This window comes from Vicugna pacos, chromosome 9, assembly GCF_048564905.1.
Source record: "Vicugna pacos chromosome 9, VicPac4, whole genome shotgun sequence".
NCBI lineage: Eukaryota > Metazoa > Chordata > Mammalia > Artiodactyla > Camelidae > Vicugna > Vicugna pacos.
The window spans coordinates 63,860,197-63,881,943 of record NC_132995.1 but is presented as its reverse complement, the minus strand read 5'-3'; the positions used below and the strand labels follow the sequence as shown (position 1 = coordinate 63,881,943).

The window sequence follows — 21,747 nt, the reverse complement described above, 5'->3', positions numbered from 1 at the left end:
ATAAAGATCATTTGAATCAATAAGAAAAAGATCCCAAAGAGCAAAAGACATGAATTAACAGAAAAGGAAATACACATGGCATTGAAAAATACGAAAAGATGATTAAACACGTGGAAAGATGGTCACCTTCATTAGAGCATGTCATTCTGTGATTTAAACGGTCTTACAGACAGCTAACAGTTACTGAGTCCTTATGAACCACTTACCATAGTTGTCTGTACCTCCTACAGGCATTTCATGATCTGGGGACAGCAGGACATAAATGTGAATCCTGGTTCTGCCACTTTCTAGATTCACAATTTGAGGCAATTGACTTAACTTCTCTGAGTCTTATTTTCCTACTTTGTTAAACCTACCTCAAAGGGTTAATGTAAGAATAAAATAAGATAATGCATTTACTTAGTCCAGTGTCTGTCATGAAGTATGTCCAATAAATGGTAGCCATTACTATGGAACCAAAGTCCTTATGCTATAGAAGTCCTCCTCCACCTGCATCCTCACTCTGCTAAGCCAGTTATATATCTGGAAATCCATGCAGATAATGATGCTCTCTAAATCCATGCAGCCCACCGGGGTTGGATTATGCTAAGTTTAGCTTTAATGCGTGCATAGGGTTCAGAGCAGTGTGTGGCACAAAATGTCTGATAAACACTAGCTTAAAAATTATTATTAACTGTTACATAAAATATCTTTTCAGTACTTCAAAATGTTAGCTTTTTTAACCATTCTGTATTGTTTTGTGTAAGAGATAAAGATTTGAAGTATAAATCTATTAAAAATTGAACCCTTATAGAAAAATAATAGCCGTCTTTCCCTAACCCCTTTCTTATAAAAAACACAAAGTTCTTTAAAATAGTAATCAGACTCCCCACAACATGATTATGAAGAAATATCACCTAATCCAATGCTGAGTTTTAGTTGCTATATTAAGCTATATGACAACCATATGAGAAGTAAATGATACTTAACATTTAGCCTTTTATAATAGGCTTGTGTAGGCTTAATAAACATTAATTAATTAAGACTCATAACATTCAAGTGAAGTATTTCTTCACCCTCTCAAGCAATGTCATCATCTCAGAGATGGAACCTCAGTACAGTGCTAAACAGTTTAGGACAGGAAATAATTACCTGCTCAAAAGATAACAGCACTTTGCATCTAAATAACACTTTTTAACCAAGAGTATCCAGCCACATGGCAAACTCTAAGAGACTTAATAAACACTCTTAGAGACTTAACACAAACACTTCAAAGACTTAATAAGTATCTCCCTTTAACCTCATGGAACCAATTGAAGGAGAGGAAGCAGTTTAGCCAAAATTACACAGTAGGTCACTAGCAGTTAAGGATTTAGTCCCTTGGATTCAAGTATTAGGTGGGAAGTAAAGAAAGCAAATATTTATTGAGGATCCATTATGTGCTTTGCCCTCTGTGTATATCATCTCATCAATCCACTCCACAGCCCCCCCCAAGATAAAGGCTAGATTATCCTCCTTTAGGATGAGGAAACAGCTCAGAGGAGCAGCTCGAATAGGTCAGTCTGATTCCAAAGCCAACTTGCTTCTGCTCCTCTCAGACCACATGTCACAAAATGGAAGAGGAAATAGAAGTGGTCAGACTCATCTTTTTTTTTTTTTAAACAGGATTGGTAATTGTATCAGTTTCCTATTGCTACTATAACAAAATTTCCACAAACTTAGTGGCTTAAAACAACACCAATTTCTTATCTTTCAGTTCTGGAAGTCAGAAGTCCAAAAACGGGTATCACTGGGCTAAAATCAAGGTGTCAGCGGGCTGCACACCTTCTGGAGGCTCCAGGGGGGTTACATTCTCTTGCCTTTCTCTGCTTCTAAAGACTGTCTGCGTTCCCTGGCCTGTGCCCTTTTTCTCCATCTTCAAAGCCAACATCACAGCATCTTCAAACCTCTTTTTGACTCTGACGTTCCAGCCTCCCTCTTCACTTATAAGGACGCCTGTGGTTACAAAGGTGAGCCCACCCAGATAATCCAGGGTAGTCTCATCTCAAGATCCCTCATTCAATCACATTTGTAAAGTCTCTTTTGACATGTAAAGTCATATATTCACAGGTTCTGGAACTAGGATGCGGACATCTTTGGGAACCATTACTTTGCTTAGCACAGTTCTCTTATATTTTGGAGAGTTCTTAAAAAACTAGGAGCTATGCCTCATCCTTTCTTCCCCAAGCAGTATTTCTTGTGCCTCCAGGGGAAACTATTATCCCCAAAGCCCCTCCTAATGTTGAGCTTTGTTATTCCATGGAGCAAATTTGTTGAGACACAGTAGATACTGTAGGAGGGCATACCTCAGAAGTGGGAAGTTTTTTAAAATGAAAAATAACTATTGATACATGCAGCTACATGGGTGAATCTCAAAATAAGTATGCTACTTGAAAGATGCCAGACACCCCCCCAAAAGAATATATATCTATATAAAATTCTAGAAAAAGCAAACTAATATATAGTGACAGAAAGCAGATCAGTGGTTGCCTGAGGTTGGGCTGGAGGTTGGGGGAGGATTACCATGGAACATGAGGAAATTTTTATGGATGGATTTGATGACTGTGGTGATAGCTTCACAGAAGTATATGCATGTCATATAAACATCAGACTTAACTTGTGCATTTAAGTATGTGCTGTTTATTGTTTGTCAGTTATAGCTCAATAAAGCTGTTAAAATCCGTGAGAAGAAACTTTAATATCGTCCAAGGCACACAGGAACTTCATAAATGAGGTTATAAGCCTGAGAGAGACCACGTCACACTGCAGTGACCTTGTCTCTGTAGCTCCTCAAAAAATTCTTAAACACCTCATTCAGATGTGATCCTTTCAGGATGGTTGAAGATTTACAAGTATAACACATTTGGGAGTTTATTTTGCATATTACCCCAGCTCCTCAGTGTGACATATGAGGCCCTGTGTGAACTGTAACAGCCTCCCTCTCCGACCTGTCTTCCTACCACACCCTGACTTGAAATTCATGCTTCAACAATGCCAAGCTATTTATAGCTGGCAAGCTCACCTGGTGTTTTATGTCTCCATGAATGTGCTGCTGTCCCCTCCACCTGTAAAACGCCCTTCCTCCCTGACCTCAATGGCCAGGAGAGGTCATCGCCTCCTCCTCCACCAACTCTGTTCCCTGCACAAGCCTCCTCAGTTGCACTTTCCCCACCGTAAAGTAAGTAAGTGTTTCACGTCTGTCTCTGTCGCTAGCCTGTCCTTGGCATATGGCAGACTCAACAGCGACTGCATGGAATTAAGATGCTCCCAGTAGGTCATAGAGACAAACATCAGAGCCTGTGTCTGTAGGAAGGACATCCACCAAAAGAGGAGTTTGGATGTTGATCGGCAAAGAGATAAAGCATGGTCACAAGGTTGGTGGCAGTGACACTCCTGCAGCCCAAATAAGAGCAGTGATCTCAGGAGAAGGGAGAACCACTCCAGAGGACCTCAGAAATGTGTGGGGTGTTTGGGGTTATCACAGTGCCTGGACTAGAAGGGAAGGAGTTGCTGCTGCCATAGATTACCTGGAGACCGGTGTGGAAGCAAGGGACAGAGTAGTCCTGCACAAAGGATTAGCGCATCCAGTGCCAAGAGGGCCTTCACTAGAAACACTCCTCTAAAGATAAAGAGTGTTTTCTCCATCAAGACCCAAAATATTCCCCTTCCTTAGTGCTTCAGGTGAGTGTGAAGTACATTCAGTGAAGGACCAGAATCCTCTCCCCCAGCTCTAAGCACTCACTCTCCTTGGCCCCTGTCTGCCTTGCCAGCCAAGTTTCACTCTGCTCTCTTAGTCTCTGCCTTCATTTCCTTTGTTCTTCAAATACCCAGTCTCCTTCCCACCTTGGGCCTTTCCCTTCATGCTGTTCACTCTGCCTAAAGTGTCTGCCCCACCTTCCTTCTTTCTACCTAGTTATTTCTTACTCATCTCTCATGATGCCACTTCCTCCAGAACCTTCCCCCATCTCCTTTGCTACTTCTGGTTCCTGTGATGTAAGCCTTCAGAGCTCTCTGTGTACCTCCTTAATGGCATTTATCACATTTATAAGATACTGGTGGAAGGAAGGAAGGGAGAGAGGGAGGGAGAGGATGGAGGGAGGGAAGGAGGGAGACCCATTTGGCTGCTTGAGGGAGAACGGAAAGAGCACATGTGTTTAAAAAACCAGACTCTTAGCTCTGCTCCTTTTTAAGGACCCTGATTAAGTTATCCCAGTGATTTGAACATCCACAAAATGAGGATAAAGGGTATCTGTGGGAATTAAATGGGATAAGTATGTAGAGTGCCTTGCTCAGTGTCTGACACATGGTGGGGGGTGGGGGGAAGTGCTCAATAAATGTCGTCATTGTCCCTCCCCCTCCTCTTCCCCTAGTGGAAGGACATGCAAGTATAGAAATTTAATTGAGAGAGCTGGACTTAAAAAGCCTTTATACTTAGCTTGATAGAAAGAAGTACATCTATAAACCTTCCCCAGGGGTTTAAGGGTTCCTGAGCACTCACGGATGTCTTAAAGAAGCCTGTGGTCAGGGAGTGGGCAGTTGTCATCGGTTGTGAGTAGAAGCAATGAAGAGAATTCATAGACACTGACGTGGTGGTGTTGCTCAATGTTCTTAAGAAGATCTACTCTTTTCTGCACAATCCCTCCAGCAAGCTAGCTAGCAAGTGTGTGTAGGATGACTACACCTGGTTTATTGGGAGGAATTTGAGCTAACTGGGAAGTGAGGCACCTCTTACTAAGTCCTTTGTGTCTCTGGGCTCAGGGTCCTACGGAGGTCCTACTGATGCAAAAAATAGCTTGGGAAGGGTCAGTGACCCCTATCTGAAGTGGAGTCTAGCTGCTAACGTGGAAAGAGTTCTAAATGAATGCAGTTTAGATTTGCATGATTCCCTCCTCAAAAGGAACCTCTGGGCACATTTGCAATCCCATAATTAAGACTGATAATAGCATCATAAAACCATGGGTGTTATCTTCAGAGGAAAACATCTGAGTATGCAAACTATCCTAGAGGCAAACAGACGCACAGAAGTCAGACAGACGGAAGATTGCTAGGCTGGTCGTAAGGGAGTCTCGCTTCCTTTCTAAGCAATCCACCCTCCTAAGTGATCTTCAGAATAATAGGGTAGTAAATAAGTTTCATTGTGCAATTTCTTTCACCCATGACAGCATGTGAATTAAGAGCACTTGATTGCTTTGCTAACAGGCAGCCTCCAGATCTGCTCTTCAGCAGTGACACTGACCACCTCAACTTTAGAGAACCCCAAAAGTTAACCCTGTAAAAAAACCACAGGGCTGTTTCCTGGCTAAAGCCCCAAACTACTCACTTGCTTCTCTTTCTCAGACAGGCCTCTTACACCTACCTTCTTTGTTCCGCAAGCCCTAACGGTTGCCATGCTCACCTGCCTTTACCAACTCCTGTCCTCGGTTTAAGATAGAAAGTTCTGCATCCTGGGACCCCCTCTGTCCAGGAATGGTTAGTCCCCTCACCCTCACCAGACTCCCAGACTCCCTGTATCCCCTCATTCCTAAGCACTTAATCCTGTTTCATATCGAAGCTTTTTTTTTTTTTATAGAAAGCCACCAGAAGAAAGTGACAATGAGGCACACTTATGGGGAGAGGAAGAGTATACAAATCCACAGTAATTTTTCTTAGTTTTTAAACTTTTAAAAAATTCTTTTATGTTTTTCTGCTTATTACAGAAAATGTGAAAAGTAGAGAAAAGTGTAAAGAGTCACAGTGCTTCAGCACTATTCTTTCTAGTGTTTATTAAACATATCTTACATAGCTGGGGTCATAATATACAAATAATTGTGCAACATGTTTTTCACTTAACACCAAGAACATTTCCCCATCATATTAAGAGCTTTAAAATAAATACCTTTTAAAAATAGTTGGGGGAGGGTATGGCTCAAGTGGTAGAGCACATGCTTAGCATGCATGAGGTCCTGGGTTCAATCCCCAGCACCCCCTCTAAAAAAAAATAAATAAATAAACTTAAAAATAGTTCTATCCACTATACAGCGAGACTGTAATCAGTCATTTCCTTAATGATAGACATTTAGGTTGTATCCAGGTTTTTAATGTTTTAAAATAACATAACAGTAAATATTCTTGTTTGTATTTTAAATTATTTCCTCTGGATATATGCTTAGGTGAGACAGTATTAGGACAGAGTATAAATATTTTAATACTCTTACTATATAAACCAAATTGAATTCAAAAAATCTATACAAGCATATATTCCCATCAGCAACCTGGGAGTGATATACTGATATATACTCTGCAACACTGAACAGTAACATTTTAAAAAATCTCCATCAATTAAAAAAAAAATTCAATGTTGTTTTAATTTGCAGGACTTTGATACTGGTATGATTGGACATTCTTTATATATTTATTAGCCATTTTTATTTCTTCATTTGTGAATTATCTCAGTACTTTGGTCATTTATCTATTATCCACAATATGACTAGTTTTTTAATGACAAACAGTATTAAAAAGTAACAAATACACTGTAAAATGTGTTAGGCCATGTTAACATTTATAGTGTTTCATAATCTTCTCCTCAAGGAACTCAATCCAGTACATTGAGAATATCTTTCTGTGTCAACCAGTGTATATGTAAGCCATCATTTTCATGGCTGCATAATATTCCATTGTATGGGTGAACAAGAACTGTTTTCACCAATCCTCTGGACATGTAATTGTGGCTAATGTTTCCATGTTAAAAATGATTATGAACAACAAAGTCCTACTGTATAGCACAGAGAACTATATTTAATATCCTGTAATAGATCATAATGGAAAAAGAATATGAAAAAGAAAATGTATGCATGTATAACTGAATCATTTTGCTGTACACCAGAAACTAACACAACATGGTAAGTCAACTATACTTCAATTAAAAAATTTTTTTTATGATTGTGAAGTGAATGTGATGAACATCTAGTTCATTTGTTTTGCACACTTGTTTGATCATTTATGTAGGTAAAGTCCTAAAAAATGGAATTATTTGGTCAAGAGTTACTGAAGCTTTTGATATATATATTATAAAATTTCTTTCCAAAATGGTTATATCAATTTCCAGTCCCAAGATCAGCACGTGAGAGGACTAATTTCATCATACCCTTATGAACAATATTACCATTCTTTACAATCTGCAATCTAATAGGCAAAATAGGTGTCCTATGGTTTTAATTTGCATTTATTTAAACGCTGGTGAAACTGAAGTTCATATGTGGGCTCATTGTGGTCTCTTGAAGTTTCATTGTAAAGTGCTGGTCCTTGTCCTTTGCCTTTCTATCAGATTGTTGCCTTTTTTTCTGTTGGGTTCTTTCATTGTAAGAACTCTTTAAATGCTAAGTAGTTAGTACCAACCCTTTGTCAGTCACATATGTCTCCATTTATCATTTTCCTTTGACTTCAGGAGAGGCCGCATGGGGGTGGGGGTGGGGGGTGGGGGTGGGAGGCAGGAGACACTGGCTCTGCTGTTTACCAGCTGTGGTGGATGACGTTTGGATGCCCTGCTCAGAGGCCCTTTACTGAACAGAACACTCGTCTCCCAGCTGCTGTGAGCGAGGTTGGCTACTAGGAATTACAGCTAACCCCCCAGCCGCTCTGTAGAGTTTGCACTAGACCGAGCTGCCACACCTGAACAAGTTCTGTTCCACCACATCCCGATGCAGGGGAACAAAAAGCCAGCGCTTTCCTCTAAATTGGGGGCTAATCCTAGTCTATGGTGAAATTTATGCTCTAGACTCTAAAGCCCTCTCTCAATGACTCAGACCAAGGCTAAGATTTCCTTGCTCAGCTCTTTTTTATTCCCTATCCTGTTTTACTCTCTTCCCTACAGCTTCCTCTGGGAAAAGCACTCCTTCAAGAAATCATTTGTATCCAAGTGCCTGTCTTAGGATCTGCTTCTAGGAAACCAAGCTAAGATTCTGTAAAATGGGGATGATATTAGTACCTACTTCATAGGGTTGTTGGGAAGATTAAATACTAATCAAAATCATAGGAAAAGCAAAAATTATCTAATATTTATTATGAATAAGGCCTTGTCCTAAACAATTTACATGTATTAATTCATTTAGTCCTTATACCAGTCAGGCTCCAGGTATAATCCTTAAACATGTAAAGTGCTTAGAACAGTGCCTATTGCATATTTAGCATCAATGAATCTTAGCTATTATTATCGACTGATTCACTCTACATTTCAAAGATTTCAAAGACTCAGTTTCAAAGATTAAGCCTGATAATGGCCTGTTTCCCTTGTATTTTGAAGTCTCCTTTCCATGCCCCCTTTCTTGGGTATTTCTTTGGAAAGCTCCTTCCCTTTCATTTTTTTCTTTTTAACTCTGAAAGGTGGAGCTACCAAGTCCACATGTTTGCTGAGGAACCTCCACACCCAACATTCTGGCTTTCTTTTAGTCAAGGGAGCATTGTTGTTCTCTGACAGACTTATTGAAAAGGGAAGCAACAGGTGTTATCTACCTGGTTATTCAAATTTGCCTTGACTCAGTGGTGTCATTTATAACTCAGAGAAAAGTTTTTAGCTTTGGGGAAAAAAAAGCTAAGCTTGGTCTGTCCTAACAACCCTGCGGGCTGTAAGGCTATGCACACTCATTTTTCCGTCTCTTCTTTAAAGCGCTGGAAAATGCTAAAGGCAGCCTGTCAGTAGCGTCAACACCAGGGGTTCATCTAGTAGTGTGGCGATGGTGCAGTAGAGAACCCCATTGCTGTGTCCCTAGCACCCAGCATAGTGTTTGGCACGTAATAGGCATTTCAACATATGTGTCGTTGAATATGAGTGAATGTATTTACAGGCAAGAAAGAGCAATGATATCAGCTAATAGTTGTTTATATTTATTTATATATTTACCACTTAATATGGTCTTTATTTCCTTCCTGCATCTCTAACCATCCAAGATCATTTTCCTTCTTGAAGGAAAATATATATAGCTTTAGTTAGTGAGGGTCTGTGATGGCAAAATCAGCTTTTGTTTACCTGAAAATACCTTTATTTTGTTCTCATATTGAAAGACATTTCCACTGGTTAAATAATTCTAGGCTGATAGTCATTTCTCTGACCATAATGTCAAAGATATTCTTCTCCTGGCTTACATGTTTGCAATTACCAAGTCACCTGTCAGCCTAATTGTTGTTCCATCGGAGGTAATCAGTTCTTCCTTCCTCAGTGGCTTTAAGGTTGCTTCTTTGGTTTCAGTGCTCTGTATGTTCATTATCTCATGTCTAGGTGTAAATTTCTTTTTTCTTTTTAAAAATCGTACTGAAAGTATCGTCTATTTCTCTTCTCATCTTAGCATTTCGATTGGACATATGTTAGAGCTTCTCACTCTCTCCTTTATGATTCTTTTTTATATGAAGAGATTTGTTTCATATCACTGATTTAAGGACTTTAAAGTGTTTAAAGATTATACCTGGAGCCTGACTGGTATAAGGACTAAGTGAATTAATACATGTAAATTATTTAGAACAAGCCTTGCTCACATTTGTTTCAGGTCTGTCTTCCAATTTGCTCATTCTCTTCAGCATGTCTAATCTGCTGTTAAACCTGTCCACTGAATTTTAAATTCTAATTATTGGTTTTTTTTTTAAGTCTAGCAGTTTTGTTGGGTTCTTTTTTAAACCTGTCCACTCATTTTTGCAGAACTTTGTTCTTTATTTATATTTTCAATCTTTTATTTCTTTAAAAAGTCTATGACTATTTATAATCTATGAATGTAATCTATTCCAGTTTCAAAGTATTTAGGTGTTTGGTTTTGTTGTCTGTTTTTTTTTTTTTCCTTCTTTTTTTCTGCTAATTCTTGTACAAGATGCCTTGTTTTTTTGTATTATTTGTGATTTGATTCAGAACTACATGTCTTGGAAATTTTTCTGTAGAAATGTTAGGGGTCTGGGCTAAGTTGGTGCCATAGTCAATTTGGGTTGACAAAATACCATAAACTGGATTGCTTGAACAAAACATTTATTTCTCAGTTCTGGAGGCTGGAGGCCCAAGATCAAGGTGCCGGCAGATTCAGTGTCTAGTGAGGCCCATTTCCTAGTTCACAGAGGGCTGTCACCTCACTGAGTCCTCACATGGTGGAAGGGGTGAGGTTGCTCTCTGGGGTCTCCTTTATAAGGGCACTGATCTCATTCATGAGGGCTCCACCCTCAGGACCTAATTACCTCCCAAAGGACTTATCTTCAAATATCATCACATTGGGGATTAGGTTTAAAGATATGAATTTAGGGGGGACACCAACATTCAGTCTACAGCAGTTGGGTTTCTCTAAATATGACTTGGTTTACCTTTGCCAGTTGCCTGAGGGCACAACCAAACTGAAACCACTTTAAATTATACACATGAGTTTTTCAGACAAGCCAGGTAGAGTAGATTATTGCCTTTTTTTAAAAGGCAGAAGAGATATCTCCTGTATCTTATGTTAAAGCTGATTACAGGCAATTTTCTTTTGTAGTCTTCTGGAAAGAGACTGAAGAGGCTGAAGTCGTGGCTTTTTATCCTTAAATATTTCAGTTTGCAGCTTCTCAAAGTAGATTCTCCTATATAACCATAATTCCATGTCGTATCTAAGAAAATTAACAATAATTCTATAATATCATCTAATATACAGTCTATATTCAACTTTCCCCAGTTGTTTCTTAAATGTCTTTTATAGTCTCTCCCTTCTTCTCCCTCTCTCCCTCTCTCCTCTCTGATTTAGAACTCCATCAAGATTTAACCTTTTTTGGTTTGTTTTTCATGACAATGACGTTTATGAAGAATGTGAGCTAGCTGTCTTATAGAATGTCTTGAATTCTGGCTTTGTTTCACAGTATAAACAGATGAAGTTACTCCCATGTTTCAAATCTTCCACTGGCTTCTAAAACATTGAGAAAATAAAGCCCAAACGCCCTCCCCTGGTTTACAAGGGCTGACATGACCGGGTGTGACTTCAAGCTGTATGCTCTCCTCTCTCTCACTGCATTTAAGCCACAGTGGCCTCCTTCCAGTTTCTCAAACCCACAAAGCTTGTCCTCACAGGCTTTCGCTTTAGGCCTTATATTAGCTGTTTCCTTTGCCTAATGTGTTCTTCCCTGAGCTTTGCTTGAAAGTTGGCTCCTTTTTGTAATTAAAATCTCAGTTTGAATCCGTCCTCTCAGAGGGGCCTCTCTTACCTTGACCCCCAGCGTAAAGCAGTCATTCCAGCTCTTCTCATCTTACCTTGAATTCTCTGCCTGCGACCTATCACACCCTGATACTTTTCTTGTTATTTATTTTAATTGAATTCCATGAGAGCAGGGGCTGTGTTCTGTCTTGCTCATTATTATATTCCCAGAACCTGGAACAGTTCCTGACACATAGCAAAAACTGAGTAAATACTTGCTGAATACTGTGATGAATAAGCTAAAAGCTGAGGGCTGAAAAGAAGCCAGCCATTTAAAGAGTCTGGGGAAATAAACTTGGCAGGGGGAACTGCCAAGGAGAAGGCCCTGAGAGAACCCTGAATCTTAGTCTATTCTAGGGTCTGAGGAATGTCCTGTGTACTTGGAGGGAAGTGAGCCAGCAAGAGGGAGGAATGCAGGAGAGTGAAGAGGTGGGCAGGGCATGATGCTTTGGGCTTTATGGGCCATGGTAGGGAATTTAGATTTCATTTTAAATCAAATGAGAAGTCACTGAAGGTTTTCAAGGAGGAGAGTGACATAATCTGATCTATACCTCTTAAAAGATACTTTAAAAGATAATTCAACTTGAGTAAGATGGACATAACTATTATCAGTGATAGAAAGTCTCAGGTATAAGAGAAGATTTTCAAGGGGGAAATAATGATTCATTTATTCATGCTGAAGTTGGTCTACTGTATTTCCTTTGTGGCTTTCATATCAACACCCAAAAAAGAATTTATAAGTAAGAAGGGATTATAATACTTACCTCTGAAATAGTACAGCCAGCTGATTCAGTTGTTTATAAGCACCTGATATTAAGGGTAGTTGTTGATAATAATGATAATAGGTACCATTTATTGAGTGGTCAGACATTATGTTAACCATTTAACAACATTTACCTCGCTGAAGTACCACAACCACCCTTACATATTAAAAGAGATTATACTATTTTGTCTTTTACAGCTAAAGAAACTAAGGCTAAAGAGGATAAGGAAAACTAGTTCAAGGTCAATCAACCAGCAAGTGGCAAAGGTAGAACTCAAATCCAGGTCCAGTTTGATGACAAAGCTGTTATTTAACCAGTTTGCCAGAATATGTTCCCAATAAGAGAAATGTTGCTTGGATCACTGGTTATGGCCATTACTCAGAGAGAAACTGAAACTGGTGTTAGTACATCTTTATGCCTGTAAAAAACATTTACCTTTCATTGCAGTAAAGAAATATCTATTTGAGAAATAATCTAATTAAATTCATCAGATTCTTTAGCCCAGAGAGACAACAGTATTTTTGTGAAGAACAAACAGATCTATTTTTTGGTTAACTTGATGTGGAGAGAAAGTGAATGGAAATAAACTTTCCCAATGCATTTAGAATGTAGCTGCTTGAAACTGAGCAAAACTGCCACCCAATTTTCCCGGGAACCAGCGATTCTGCAGTCAACACAAGTTTGCTTTTTTAGCAGCTGGGAACGCCAGAACTGTGACATAGCCTCAAGAACTAAGGCAGCCTTGTTCAGACTTTCACACGGGTCCCTCTGTTCCTTTCACAGAGACCTCTTTTCCTTAAACATCCTGCAAATGCCGCTGGGAGACTCATTCTCCAGGCCGGGACCAAGCCTCCAGGGCAGGCGGCGCTTGTTTGGGATGCCCATCTTTTAAAAGGGTCTAGGTTAGACCATCTCTGAAGGACTCTTTCTGGACAGTATTTATCGGCCCGCCCTTCAGTGTGTGAAGAAGAAACAGGAGGGCAGGAGAGCAACTCAATTCGGTGGCTGAGGACAGACCCCGGGGCAGCGGAGGACCAAGTGCCCCAGGGTCCCCCCGAGTCTGGCACGCACTCCCCAGCCCGTCCTGGACAGCGGAGGCCCGTGCGGATCGCCTGGCCCGGCCCCGCCTCCCGCGCCGGCCATTGGCGAGTCCGAAAGACGCGGGGCGTCGTCCGTTTGAATGGGAGCGCCTGCAGCTGGGGCGCAGGCGCACAGGAGGGGCGTGGCAGCGGGCGGGCGGCGCCGCAGGGCCCTTGAGTGGCGGCGGACGCGCGGCGGACACCGGGAGAGCCCGGAGCTCTGGCCCACGTGACCCTTGGGGGCGGGGGTGCGCGCCGGCCTCCAGCGGTGCTTCTGCCGCGGACCCGCCGCGGGGAGGAAGGGCCGCAGTCACCGGCCCGTCGCCGAGGCGGCAGCTGCTGCAGCTTCGCCGCGTCCGCCGCGCTCCCCAGACTCGCCGGCCCGCGGGGAGGTGAGTTCGGAGGGGCGTTTGTGGGCGCCCGGCGGAGGGAGGCGACGGGGAGGGGGCGTGTGTGGGGGTCGGGGGCGTGTGTGGGAGTCGGGGGCGGGCTCCTTTGTTCCGGGAGGGAGGCAGGGGGGTGGTCGCGGGGGCCGGCGTCAAGAAACCAGAAACTCGGGGTGAAGAGCAGCCCGCTCCAGTTCGAGCGCTTAGTTGCTTTCAGGTTGGAGATTTTAAAATGAGAGTAAATCTTAAGAGCTTCATTCCTTAGTTTTTTTTTTAATAAAAAAGTATGATAGAACACAACGACTTATCATGTATTCTGAGTGTAAGAAACAAACAGTAGATTAAAAATCCGAAACCCTGTGGAATTAATTAAATCCGAGGCAGATCGCGTTCGCGTGTGGTCGTGAGTTTGCTGTCTAAAGCGGGCAGTCTTTGTCAGACACCTGCACTTACCATTTTGAAATTCATGAACTTTGAGGCACCAACTTGTCGATTTACCGTAGAAATGGGTAGTTGCTGCAGAAGGTTTTCGCAAACGTGGAATGTTAAGAAAGCCCTTTCCTGAAAACCTATAGAATATCTTCGAATAGTAACAGACAGAAAATTTGTCCTTTCCTTGTATCAGTGATAACCAGTGAGCTCATTTTAACTGGTATCATTTGAACTCTCAAAGAAAACGAGTAGGGATGGAAATTTTATTTTCCTTAATGCATAATTTAACCCTCTTGTGGAGTTAAACGAAGTAGATTCTTGGCTTTCCTTTCGGTCGGCTTGTATCGGAGTCTGGTGGCGTGTGTGGGAAGCTGAATTTTCAAGCTGCCACTTTAGAAGGGTGCACAGAAGATTTGCGGCCTGATAACCACCAATGTGATTACCTGATAAATTCCACTTTTGCTTTTCTTGTCATTATTCAAGAAGCATCTTTGGTTAATTGTCAGTAAGCAACGTTAAAAAGGGAGGATCGCTGTTGGTTGACGCGTGTGTGTGTGTGTGTGTGTGTGTGTGTGTCTGTCTGTGTCTGTCTGTCTCGCGGTAGTCTCATACCTGCTCTTCTTTGCGCATTACCATGGATTCCGTCTGGCAAACTCTTTCTCAGGCCATTATAATATAAGGAGTGGAGCAGATACAATGTGAAAAGTTGTGTGTTACTGGTGTAGAGGCATTCCCTCCAAATCCTCTTTGGCTAGGTAAGCAGTTTGGTTGTATTTCCTTCTGTTATTAAACCAGACAGTGTTACAAATATTACATTTTAATATAAATCTCAGACTTGGTACTAGGCTAATTAAAGCAAAGGTGGGATATAGTAGTTTTTTTAATGGCCTTGTTCTTAAGCATAAACTATTTCTAAGATTTACCTAAAAGATAAAAATTTGGTAATTAGTCCTCTGAAATTTTTAAATTGAAAACCTGACATAGATTAAGACTAGTATTCAAGTTGATTCTAAAAGACATGTTCTTTTTTATAATAACAATAGCAATTATCATTGTTACTACCATACTGAGTACTTTTGTTAAGTATCAGAGCCAGGCACTGAGGTGCTTTTTATAAATCATATCTCTAATCATCATCATGACACATGTTGGATAGATATCGTTATGCCCAAACCAGCACTGAGAATTTAACTAGCTCAAGATCGTATAACTAATAAGTCACTATGCTGAGATTCAGACCATGGCCTGATCCCAAAGCACATGCTGAATTGCTTCAGTGTGTTTGTTTAAATCTCCTCCAGGTCTTTGGATTCCATTTGTAGAGACATAATCCTTCCTTTTAGATGCCTGTATGTGCTGTGCTGTTTTGTCGTGAACTATGCATAGATATTTCAACCCTTCTTTCAGGACAGTTGTCTTCCTGTCAGTACTTTATAAATCACATAACGCTTTCAATATCCCTTTTATCATCTGTATAAAAACAGTAAAAAATTTAGAGTTAGACTTTCCTGAGTTATTTAGCTGAATATGAATATATTCTTTAGCATAGAGCAGAAATATATTAAAGTCTGGTTTTCTCGCTGTTACAGGATTCCTTGCTGCTTCATAGTTATCATCTTCTTCCCAGGCAAGAAATCCAAAAAGTTTGCTAACATCGATTATGTGCAAACCAGTTTGCTTGGAGTTGTGAGATGAGGAGAGAGGGCTTCCTATTCAGTAGTGGTTTCTGGAGTTTCAGCAGTGACTTTCATCTGTCCTGCCCTATACGTTGCTGCCAGTTTATCTTCCTAACGCACAGATCTGACTTTGCTATTCCTTTGTTGAAAAAATTCCAAGGTTCCTCTTTATCTGAATGCAAGGCCAAGTACTGCTTCAGCCACATGCATAGAGTCCCTCACAATTTAGTACCTTCTTAGATTTCTCTTTCCTACTCCTAACCCACCTGTGCCCACTTGCTCTGCATCCCCACCTCCTTGCTTTTACTCGAGCCATTTCCCATGACTGGAGTGCCTTTTCTTGATTAGCCTAATAAGATTTACCCATCCTTCAAGGCGCAGTACAGATGTCCTCGCTTCCAAAAAGCTTTCCTCGGTCCTTTTTAGAGTTATTCTTCTCATGTGGTCTCATAACATTACTGAATTGAGCAGAAACATTTTTCCACAGAATGGTGATAACTTTTGGAAGGAGAAAACAGTGTATTTTCCTATGAAGGGTTCGAAATTCAAACTCTCTGGGGATTTTTTTTCTAGGCCTTTATTATCCTTTTGCGTTTGGGATTTATTTCTGCTTAAAAGTGTAGTTGAAACCAGTTTTGCCATTTCAAAATTCTTCTGTTAAGATGACTGATACATTGTCATTTACTAACTCAAGAACAATGCTCAGTAGAAAGGACCATTTCTTTTCTCCTTCATTATTGTTTTCCATACATATGTTAATTGATTTAAGCTGATGGCTTAAACCAACATTGGTAGCAATAAAGGGCTGTGGCTCATATTTTCTGGTGACTTGATGACCACTGTTTCTCAAAGTTGTGTTCTCCCCATTGTTTACTAATAAGTATTTCTCTTTTTTTCTGACAGTAATTTCTTCATAAGATTATGTTTATTTTGAATTTACTTCTTTGAGCTCCTATTAATAACATCATGTTTATCCAATAATTTGTTTCTTTGTTAACAAAAGATTACTGATTGGAAAGGGCGAGGACTAATACATATATTTAGGTTTGAATTTTTGTGTGTTTTTTTTAGAAGTTGGGCTTAGTGTATGTTGGTGTTTTTAGATTGCAAACATTTTCTTGTGCGCTCCTGGCCTCATAATCTGTGTAGTCATTTGGAATGTACTGGAAATATAATTGGGGTTGATTAAAATTTAGAATTTAAAAAAAAACTATCATTGTGTGTCTTTTGTAACCTTGATGTTAAAATACGGTATACCTCCAATTTTATGTGTTTATAATAATTAACTAAAAATCGCCTTTCTTATGTGTCTAATTGAAACTCTTCCAAAAGGTTATTAATTTTACTATTGGATTAAAAGGACAATCTTTGTTTAAAATTGTTTTATAGGAGGGAAAATCAACATTACTTGTAAACTTTGAGCTTTAGTTTGAGGAGAAATAAAACTAATAAGGAGAAAAATACAAATTTTATTCTAATGAACATATGTAAGACATTTTCCCTTTAGTTGGACATATTTATACTCTTAAAATAAGTAAGTAATCTTGTCGGAGTAGGACTTTTGTTTCATTAATTGCTTAGCAGGGGAAAAAGGTAACCAAGATTAGAGATGTTGCATAAAAGTAATCTTCCTTTTGGCCTTGAAATTTTTAAGCAACTGCTTCATCCTCTGTTGAATTATTGTAATCACTAAGGACTGTAATTTCATACCAGCAGTTTTAATGATTAGTATAGTAACTGGCATAATTCAGATTGGCTCCATGTGTAATCTAAAAACAGCCCCTTTCTGGTTTATCACCTTCCCCAGGAAAATATTCAACTTCTTTCCGATTTATCATGGGCTGCCAAACCCTAAGATACTAAGAGACTACCATGCAGTAATGATTATCTTGGTAGCGCTTTGTGAGAGAGCTTTGGAAACTCCTGTTGAACTACAAACATTCAGCATGTCTCATTGAGGTAGACTCATACGCTTGGTCCTTTCTCACTGTTTAACAGCAGTACTAAGATGAAGGCTTGAAATATTCAAATCTCTTTCTTCTAGATTACATTTTCTTTTAGTATTTATCTAATTTGAAATTGCATATGTGGCTTTTATTAAGTATTTTGGTTATCTAGGAAACATAGTCTTTGACATCCTTTTAGCTTTATGTGATGGATTAAAAATATAAGTACTTTACTCTTCACCGAGAAAGGAAGTTTACATAGAGTTGTTTAGAATGGTGAGCTTTTAGGTGTCAACATTCAAAAATATGAAAAGGAATTCTTATTTTATATTGTTTTGGGGTTACACTACTCTGAAATGGTTGCATTCATTATTTTACCTTTTCAGTATCCACAGCTCCTGACCTGAAGTTCTTTCTTTCTTTCTTTTTTAAATCTGCCAAGAATAAATATGAGAGTTTAAAATTAATAGTGCCTTTACGTTGCATGTATTTGCTGTTTTTCCAAATGACCTAGGAGGATTCATTTCAAATGCACATGGGAACCCTTCTGACTGGTGTGTGACTTTAAGATACAGATTTACTTGGAATCTGGAACCATTATTCTAATCTATCCTTTGAATTTATTCAATTTTTTTTTACATTTTTTTATTGATTCATAATCATTTTACAGTGTTGTGTCAAATTCCAGTGTTCAGCACAATGAATTTATTCAATTTATTTAGCTGTTCCATAGTCACAAACAACTTATTAGAAGAGCTTTATAATAAAACGTGTTTAGTTAGTAGTTACACTGTTAGTTACACTTGTTTTCTAACCTAACTCGGCCTAACATTTTACAGACTTATATGTATTGTTGCAGACCTAAAGATTAAGAATAAATTAAGATATAGCCTTAATTGGAGTGCATACTTTAGGATTATATATTTACTAAAGGAAAACTTTACTGAAACAGTTGTTACAGAATAATCTGTAGTAAATTCTCATTTCTCCAGAATGATAGAAAATGGAGCAATCTGCTTTACTCGGCACTATGATTGTTTATTTTATTAATTTGGGATCGTGTGAAGTAATTTACATTTGGTATGTATGACAGTTATCAGTACTAAAACTATGTTCAGCACTGTAGATACAGATAGATACACACGAAGATCATCTTGAGTTATCTTTAGTTCATAGTATTATGCAATAGTTTGATTATATTATTGGTTTAGAGATTGTGTTGAATAAAGAATCAGAACTTTTATGCTTTGCTTTTTTCTCCCATTGCAGTGTCTCTTTAATTTTGTCACTGACATCGCAGTTTTTGACATTTATATCTCATTGTACTTTAAAACTTTTTTAGTTTTAAAGATGTGCAAAAATTAAGAATTATCAGTCACTCCCTCTCTCCCCACTCCATCCTTCCCCATTTATCAGATTTTGTCTGATTTCAGGTTATCTCAAGCTCAGTATCTTTGTTTCTTTCAGCCATTATTTCTGAAGATAGCACTTTTACCAAGTACAAGTTTAATATGAGTATTCCATTTTTCCCTCTCTAAACTATCACTCTTGCAATCCAATTTGTCAGTCACTGTGCATTGCTCCTGTTCAGCCTGTCCTCAAAACTGGAAGTCTCATAAGTTCTCTGTCCTTGCTTGACCTTTGCCTCTCATATCTAGTCAATGGGCACTGTTTTCAATTTTCTGTAGGTACTCAGCCAGATTACTTAATCAAGTACCCAGACATTTTTGGTCCTATTCCCTTGTTCTGAACACTAGTTTTCCACATTAGTCTTATATTCTGATGTCTGCCTGCCACACTAAAATCATGCTCTGAACTCTCTGTTGGACTTTACTACACCGTTTGCTTTTTTATACTCTTATATTCTTCTATGTAAACTTCCTGGTTTTACCTTCCTACTTTTGATTTTGCATGCATTGTTCCTTATACTTGCCATCTTGTTTCCACTGTATCTTTCAGGTAAAATGCAGTTAGAAATAGATGTTTGGATTAGGTGACAGGACATATTTAGTCCATCTACAAATAAATTAGTGTCTACCTACAGGTACATAATTTGGCAGAAAATAACCAGTTTACCTAGGGTAGTTACTTGAGTTTATTTTAGAAGTGGATGTGTTGGCATCTTACTTTGCTACCCCCATTAGTACTGTGATGTGTATTTGTTACTATAACCTATACCCTGAATTCTAATATAAAATAACTTTATTTTAAGTATGTTCTTGATTCTTCCTTAATATTTATGCCAGCTGTAGTTGACAAAGGGCTACGGTATCTGACTTGAAACATTACAACTGAGAGGGATTTGGGTAATTTGAGCATTGTACCTTAGAGGAAGTTAATAGGATAAGAGAAGTTTAAAGAATTTAGATTATCTAACCTGGGAGGCAAGAAAAGTAAGTTATATTTATTATGTGATAGTGTTACCAGTTTATAGATATACTAAATGAAAAAATCAGACCAAAGGTAACTGGCGTTTAAGTTGTAGTCAGGAATAGATAGTTTGGATAAATTGAAACAAAGACAAAAGAAACACAGTGGACCCTTGAATAATGTGCGGGTTAGGGGTGCTGACCTCCCGCACAGTGGAAAATCCACATATAATTTTACAGTTGGTCCCCCATATCTGTAGTTTTGCATCTGCAGATTCAACCAACATGTAGATCATGTAGTACTGTAGTACATATTTATTGAAAAAATTCCCCACATATGTGGACTGTGGAGTTCAACCCCATTTCAAGGGTCAGCTGTAATTGTAACTGTCTATCCCCTATGTTTCCCAGTCACCTAGTTTGAAGATAACTTTATTGCCAGCGGAGTAAAGCAGGGCTAGGTTTTATTGTTTACTCTGATTACATACCTTGGACAGTGTCTGGAAGTCCACCTAGGTGTGTACCGGGAGTCTGCCTATTTTGACTTCCTAATCAGATAATTAAATGTGAGGCAATCAGAGTTATGCACTAGTTGATCTTTCTATGTGCTTTTATCAGTTTTTAGGGTATAGAAAATGATTATTGCTTTCTTTTTATCTATAGTCAGACCAAAAGATGCTGTGAGCCAACAGCTTTGTTAGCAGAGAAGTTTTTTAAAACCTGGGAGATGCTATTAAGGATACATGTGTTCCTTGCAGATTATTATTTATTTACGTTCTAGTGGGGACTTGAAGACTTCTTAATATTCTTTCAAACCTATATATTCCATTCCATTTCCTGGTCCTATCATTAAATTTTCTTATCTTAATGAACAATTCATAATTTAATATTTGTTGCAAATGTTATTAGTGTTACACTAGTAATATATAAACTAGGTGTTAAATATGCAGTGGGTTTGTTAACTCCATGTGGAACATGAATGAACACATTGTTACTAAGTTGGTTAGAGAGTTTTTGTAGTGTGACTCACTGAATCAAGAATTGCTTGTTTGTTTAGTGAATAATTGTAAGATAAGAAATGCTGCTTAATTTTTAGGGAGATTGAAATTTAAGAATGACTTGAGGGTACTGTTCTTTTGAAAAAAGTAAGACCATATTCTAAATTGTCCTTGGTAAAATGGTGAATAGCATTCTGTCTTGCTTGTTTTAAGTTTTTTTAATGGTTCTGTGTGCAGTCCTAATCAAGTAAGGTATTTTGCAGCTTCATTTATATCCATTTGTTAATTTAATTACATGCTTACATTTTAATAAGTATGAAGTTAACATTTTTTTAAATGATGAATTTTTAGATTTTATTATGATATGGCTGAAAAAATATTTCAATTAAATTATAATTTAACTTAATTTTAAGTTAATTCTAATTCCTCACCTCCTGCCCATATTATAAATAAGAACCTAAACCTCAAAGTGGTAGTGAAAGCCACTTTAGTTGACAGTTGAGTTGTTGTGTGATTTAGATGCACTTTGGAGCTGTTGCTGTGAATATCTACACTAATACCCTTAATGCTTTTCAGGGGAAAAGAGGCATGATGGAATTCTGAACAAAAGAAAAAGAGATTTGTTGGATTAATAACTGCTACCTATCTTTTCATCCTTTCTTAAGATACTGCTTCCTTTGCTGGCCAAAGGAGGGGTCAAGAGGGATAATATTTTGTGTTTCTTATGTGCCAAACTGCTTGTTAACATGAAAACCTCGTTTCCTCTAGGAATCTTGTCAGGATTCCCAAGGCTGATGCTCGCCGCTTCCCACTGTCCTCCTTCTGCCTGCTCTGTTCCCCACTAACCTCTGTCTAAGTGTATTTTGTGGGTGTGCATTATTCAGAGTTTGGTTTGTTTTATAGCTGAAATACTT

General features: G+C 38.8%; 1 protein-coding gene across 2 annotated transcripts in view; it reads left to right on the top strand.

Annotated features, from left to right (window-relative positions):
- The first annotated feature begins 13,178 nt into the window (after window positions 1-13,178).
- Window positions 13,179-21,747, top strand: part of GPSM2 (G protein signaling modulator 2) — a 47,985-nt gene continuing 39,416 nt past the window's right edge. The window contains exon 1 of one of the 2 annotated variants that reach the window (XM_006197387.4): window positions 13,179-13,418. The gene's annotated coding sequence lies outside the window, so the exon portion shown is untranslated. The remainder of the gene's footprint in view (window positions 13,419-21,747) is intronic. The other variant, XM_015244068.3, reaches the window with a different exon arrangement.